Source organism: Oncorhynchus nerka, unplaced genomic scaffold (genome assembly GCF_034236695.1).
Source record: "Oncorhynchus nerka isolate Pitt River unplaced genomic scaffold, Oner_Uvic_2.0 unplaced_scaffold_1069, whole genome shotgun sequence".
In the NCBI taxonomy this organism is placed as follows: domain Eukaryota; kingdom Metazoa; phylum Chordata; class Actinopteri; order Salmoniformes; family Salmonidae; genus Oncorhynchus; species Oncorhynchus nerka.
Window position 1 is genome coordinate 183,183 of NW_027040248.1, and position 6,056 is coordinate 189,238.

Sequence of the window (6,056 nt, forward strand, 5' to 3'; positions counted from 1 at the left end):
ACAGTACAGTAATACCTAGTTAAATGCTTGTGTTCCTAGCTCCAACAGTAATACCTAGTTAAATGCTTGTGTTTCTAGCTCCAACAGTAATACCGAGTTAAATGCTTGTGTTTCTAGCTCCAACAGTAATACCTAGTTAAATGCTTGTGTTTCTAGCTCCAACAGTAATATCTAGTTAAATGCTTGTGTTTCTAGCTCCAACAGTAATACCTAGTTAAATGCTTGTGTTTCTAGCTCCAACAGTAATACCTAGTTAAATGCTTGTGTTTCTAGCTCCAACAGTAATACCTAGTTAAATGCTTGTGTTTCTAGCTCCAACAGTAATACCTAGTTAAATGCTTGTGTTTCTAGCTCCAACAGTAATACCTAGCTAAATGCTTGTGTTTCTAGCTCCAACAGTAATACCTAGTTAAATGCTTGTGTTTCTAGCTCCAACAGTAATATCTAACTAAATGCTTGTGTTTCTAGCTCCAACAGTAATACCTAGTTAAATGCTTGTGTTTCTAGCTCCAACAGTAATACCTAGCTAAATGCTTGTGTTTCTAGCTCCAACAGTAATACCTAGCTAAATGCTTGTGTTTCTAGCTCCAACAGTAATACCTAGTTAAATGCTTGTGTTCCTAGCTCCAACAGTAATACCTAGTTAAATGCTTGTGTTTCTAGCTCCAACAGTAATACCTAGTTAAATGCTTGTGTTTCTAGCTCCAACAGTAATACCTAGTTAAATGCTTGTGTTTCTAGCTCCAACAGTAATACCTAGCTAAATGCTTGTGTTTCTAGCTCCAACAGTACAGTAATACCTAGTTAAATGCTTGTGTTTCTAGCTCCAACAGTACAGTAATACCTAGTTAAATGCTTGTGTTTCTAGCTCCAACAGTAATACCTAGTTAAATGCTTGTGTTTCTAGCTCCAACAGTAATACCTAGCTAAATGCTTGTGTTTCTAGCTCCAACAGTACAGTAATACCTAGCTAAATGCTTGTGTTTCTAGCTCCAACAGTACAGTAATACCTAGTTAAATGCTTGTGTTTTTAGCTCCAACAGTAATACCTAGTTAAATGCTTGTGTTTCTAGCTCCAACAGTAATACCTAGTTAAATGCTTGTGTTTCTAGCTCCAACAGTAATACCTAGCTAAATGCTTGTGTTTCTAGCTCCAACAGTACAGTAATACCTAGCTAAATGCTTGTGTTTCTAGCTCCAACAGTAATACCTAGCTAAATGCTTGTGTTTCTAGCTCCAACAGTAATACCTAGTTAAATGCTTGTGTTTCTAGCTCCAACAGTAATATCTAGCTAAATGCTTGTGTTTCTAGCTCCAACAGTAATACCTAGTTAAATGCTTGTGTTTCTAGCTCCAACAGTAATACCGAGTTAAATGCTTGTGTTTCTAGCTCCAACAGTAATACCTAGTTAAATGCTTGTGTTTCTAGCTCCAACAGTAATACCTAGTTAAATGCTTGTGTTTCTAGCTCCAACAGTAATACCTAGCTAAATGCTTGTGTTTCTAGCTCCAACAGTAATACCTAGTTAAATGCTTGTGTTTCTAGCTCCAACAGTAATATCTAACTAAATGCTTGTGTTTCTAGCTCCAACAGTAATACCTAGTTAAATGCTTGTGTTTCTAGCTCCAACAGTAATACCTAGCTAAATGCTTGTGTTTCTAGCTCCAACAGTGCAGTAATACCTAGCTAAATGCTTGTGTTTCTAGCTCCAACAGTAATACCTAGTTAAATGCTTGTGTTTCTAGCTCCAACAGTAATACCTAGCTAAATGCTTGTGTTTCTAGCTCCAACAGTAATACCTAGTTAAATGCTTGTGTTTCTAGCTCCAACAGTACAGTAATACCTAGATAAATGCTTGTGTTTCTAGCTCCACCAGTAATACCTAGTTAAATGCTTGTGTTTCTAGCTCCAACAGTAATACCTAGTTAAATGCTTGTGTTTCTAGCTCCAACAGTAATACCTAGCTAAATGCTTGTGTTCCTAGCTCCAACAGTAATACCTAGTTAAATGCTTGTGTTTCTAGCTCCACCAGTAATACCTAGATAAATGCTTGTGTTTCTAGCTCCAACAGTAATACCTAGTTAAATGCTTGTGTTTCTAGCTCCAACAGTAATACCTAGTTAAATGCTTGTGTTTCTAGCTCCAACAGTAATACCTAGTTAAATGCTTGTGTTTCTAGCTCCAACAGTACAGTAATACCTAGATAAATGCTTGTGTTTCTAGCTCCAACAGTAATACCTAGTTAAATGCTTGTGTTTCTAGCTCCAACAGTAATACCTAGTTAAATGCTTGTGTTTCTAGCTCCAACAGTAATACCTAGTTAAATGCTTGTGTTTCTAGCTCCAACAGTAAATACCTAGTTAAATGCTTGTGTTTCTAGCTCCAACAGTAATACCTAGTTAAATGCTTGTGTTTCTAGCTCCAACAGTAATACCTGGTTAAATGCTTGTGTTTCTAGCTCCAACAGTACAGTAATACCTAGTTAAATGCTTGTGTTTCTAGCTCCAACAGTAATACCTAGTTAAATGCTTGTGTTTCTAGCTCCAACAGTAATACCTAGTTAAATGCTTGTGTTTCTAGCTCCAACAGTAATACCTAGTTAAATGCTTGTGTTTCTAGCTCCAACAGTACAGTAATACCTAGCTAAATGCTTGTGTTTCTAACTCCAACAGTAATACCTAGTTAAATGCTTGTGTTTCTAGCTCCAACAGTAATACCGAGTTAAATGCTTGTGTTTCTAGCTCCAACAGTAATACCTAGTTAAATGCTTGTGTTTCTAGCTCCACCAGTAATACCTAGTTAAATGCTTGTGTTTCTAGCTCCAACAGTAATACCTAGTTTAAATGCTTGTGTTTCTAGCTCCAACAGTAATACCTAGCTAAATGCTTGTGTTCCTAGCTCCAACAGTAATACCTAGTTAAATGCTTGTGTTTCTAGCTCCAATAATACCTAGATAAATGCTTGTGTTTCTAGCTCCAACAGTAATACCTAGTTAAATGCTTGTGTTTCTAGCTCCAACAGTAATACCTAGTTAAATGCTTGTGTTTCTAGCTCCAACAGTACAGTAATACCTAGATAAATGCTTGTGTTTCTAGCTCCAACAGTAATACCTAGTTAAATGCTTGTGTTTCTAGCTCCAACAGTAATACCTAGTTAAATGCTTGTGTTTCTAGCTCCAACAGTACAGTAATACCTAGATAAATGCTTGTGTTTCTAGCTCCAACAGTAATACCTAGTTAAATGCTTGTGTTTCTAGCTCCAACAGTAATACCTAGTTAAATGCTTGTGTTTCTAGCTCCAACAGTAATACCTAGTTAAATGCTTGTGTTTCTAGCTCCAACAGTACAGTAATACCTAGCTAAATGCTTGTGTTTCTAACTCCAACAGTAATACCTAGTTAAATGCTTGTGTTTCTAGCTCCAACAGTAATACCGAGTTAAATGCTTGTGTTTCTAGCTCCAACAGTAATACCTAGTTAAATGCTTGTGTTTCTAGCTCCAACAGTAATACCTAGTTAAATGCTTGTGTTTCTAGCTCCAACAGTAATACCTAGTTTAAATGCTTGTGTTTCTAGCTCCAACAGTAATACCTAGTTAAATGCTTGTGTTCCTAGCTCCAACAGTAATACCTAGTTAAATGCTTGTGTTTCTAGCTCCAACAGTAATACCTAGTTAAATGCTTGTGTTTCTAGCTCCAACAGTAATACCTAGCTAAATGCTTGTGTTTCTAGCTCCAACAGTAATACCTAGTTAAATGCTTGTGTTTCTAGCTCCAACAGTAATACCTAGTTAAATGCTTGTGTTTCTAGCTCCAACAGTAATACCTAGTTAAATGCTTGTGTTCCTAGCTCCAACAGTAATACCTAGTTAAATGCTTGTGTTTCTAGCTCCAACAGTAATACCTAGTTAAATGCTTGTGTTCCTAGCTCCAACAGTAATACCTAGTTAAATGCTTGTGTTTCTAGCTCCAACAGTAATACCTAGCTAAATGCTTGTGTTTCTAGCTCCAACAGTAATACCTGGTTAAATGCTTGTGTTTCTAGCTCCAACAGTAATACCTAGATAAATGCTTGTGTTTCTAGCTCCAACAGTAATACCTAGTTAAATGCTTGTGTTTCTAGCTCCAACAGTAATACCTAGTTAAATGCTTGTGTTTCTAGCTCCAACAGTACAGTAATACCTAGTTAAATGCTTGTGTTTCTAGCTCCAACAGTACAGTAATACCTAGATAAATGCTTGTTTCTAGCTCCAACAGTAATACCTAGTTAAATGCTTGTGTTTCTAGCTCCAACAGTACAGTAATACCTAGTTAAATGCTTGTGTTCCTAGCTCCAACAGTAATACCTAGTTAAATGCTTGTGTTCCTAGCTCCAACAGTAATACCTAGCTAAATGCTTGTGTTTCTAGCTCCAACAGTAATACCTAGTTAAATGCTTGTGTTTCTAGCTCCAACAGTAATACCTAGTTAAATGCTTGTGTTTCTAGCTCCAACAGTAATACCTAGCTAAATGCTTGTGTTTCTAGCTCCAACAGTGCAGTAATATCTAACTAAATGCTTGTGTTTCTAGCTCCAACAGTAATACCTAGCTAAATGCTTGTGTTTCTAGCTCCAACAGTAATACCTAGCTAAATGCTTGTGTTTCTAGCTCCAACAGTAATACCTAGCTAAATGCTTGTGTTTCTAGCTCCAACAGTGCAGTAATATCCAACTAAATGCTTGTGTTTCTAGCTCCAACAGTAATACCTAGCTAAATGCTTGTGTTTCTAGCTCCAACAGTGCAGTAATATCCAACTAAATGCTTGTGTTTCTAGCTCCAACAGTAATACCTGGTTAAATGCTTGTGTTTCTAGCTCCAACAGTACAGTAATACTTAGTTAAATGCTTGTGTTTCTAGCTCCAACAGTAATACCTAGTTTAAATGCTTGTGTTTCTAGCTCCAACAGTAATACCTAGCTAAATGCTTGTGTTTCTAGCTCCAACAGTAATACCTAGTTAAATGCTTGTGTTTCTAGCTCCAACAGTAATACCTAGTTAAATGCTTGTGTTTCTAGCTCCAACAGTAATACCTAGTTAAATGCTTGTGTTTCTAGCTCCAACAGTAATACCTAGCTAAATGCTTGTGTTTCTAGCTCCAACAGTACAGTAATACCTAGCTAAATGCTTATGTTTCTAGCTCCAACAGTAATACCTAGTTAAATGCTTGTGTTTCTAGCTCCAACAGTACAGTAATACCTAGCTAAATGCTTATGTTTCTAGCTCCAACAGTAATACCTAGTTAAATGCTTGTGTTTCTAGCTCCAACAGTAATACCTAGTTAAATGCTTGTGTTTCTAGCTCCAACAGTAATACCTAGCTAAATGCTTGTGTTTCTAGCTCCAACAGTACAGTAATACCTAGCTAAATGCTTATGTTTCTAGCTCCAACAGTAATACCTAGTTAAATGCTTGTGTTTCTAGCTCCAACAGTACAGTAATACCTAGCTAAATGCTTATGTTTCTAGCTCCAACAGTAATACCTAGTTAAATGCTTGTGTTTCTAGCTCCAACAGTAATACCTAGCTAAATGCTTGTGTTTCTAGCTCCAACAGTACAGTAATACCTAGCTAAATGCTTGTGTTTCTAGCTCCAACAGTAATACCTAGTTAAATGCTTGTGTTTCTAGCTCCAACAGTAATACCTAGTTAAATGCTTGTGTTTCTAGCTCCAACAGTAATACCTAGTTAAATGCTTGTGTTTCTAGCTCCAACAGTAATACCTAGTTAAATGCTTGTGTTTCTAGCTCCAACAGTAATACCTAGTTAAATGCTTGTGTTTCCTAGCTTGTGTTTCTAGCTCCAACAGTAATACCTAGTTAAATGCTTGTGTTTCTAGCTCCAACAGTAATACCTAGTTAAATGCTTGTGTTTCTAGCTCCAACAGTAATACCTAGTTAAATGCTTGTGTTTCTAGCTCCAACAGTAATACCTAGTTAAATGCTTGTGTTTCTAGCTCCAACAGTAATACCTAGTTAAATGCTTGTGTTTCTAGCTCCAACAGTAATACCTAGTTAAATGCTT

The 6,056-nt window shown here is 36.7% G+C and overlaps 1 protein-coding gene across 1 annotated transcript in view; it reads left to right on the forward strand.

Annotated features, from left to right (window-relative positions):
* Positions 1-6,056, forward strand: part of LOC135570170 (intermembrane lipid transfer protein VPS13B-like) — a gene marked incomplete at its 3' end in the record, with an annotated part of 140,404 nt that overhangs the window by 133,474 nt on the left and 874 nt on the right. The window lies entirely within an intron of this gene.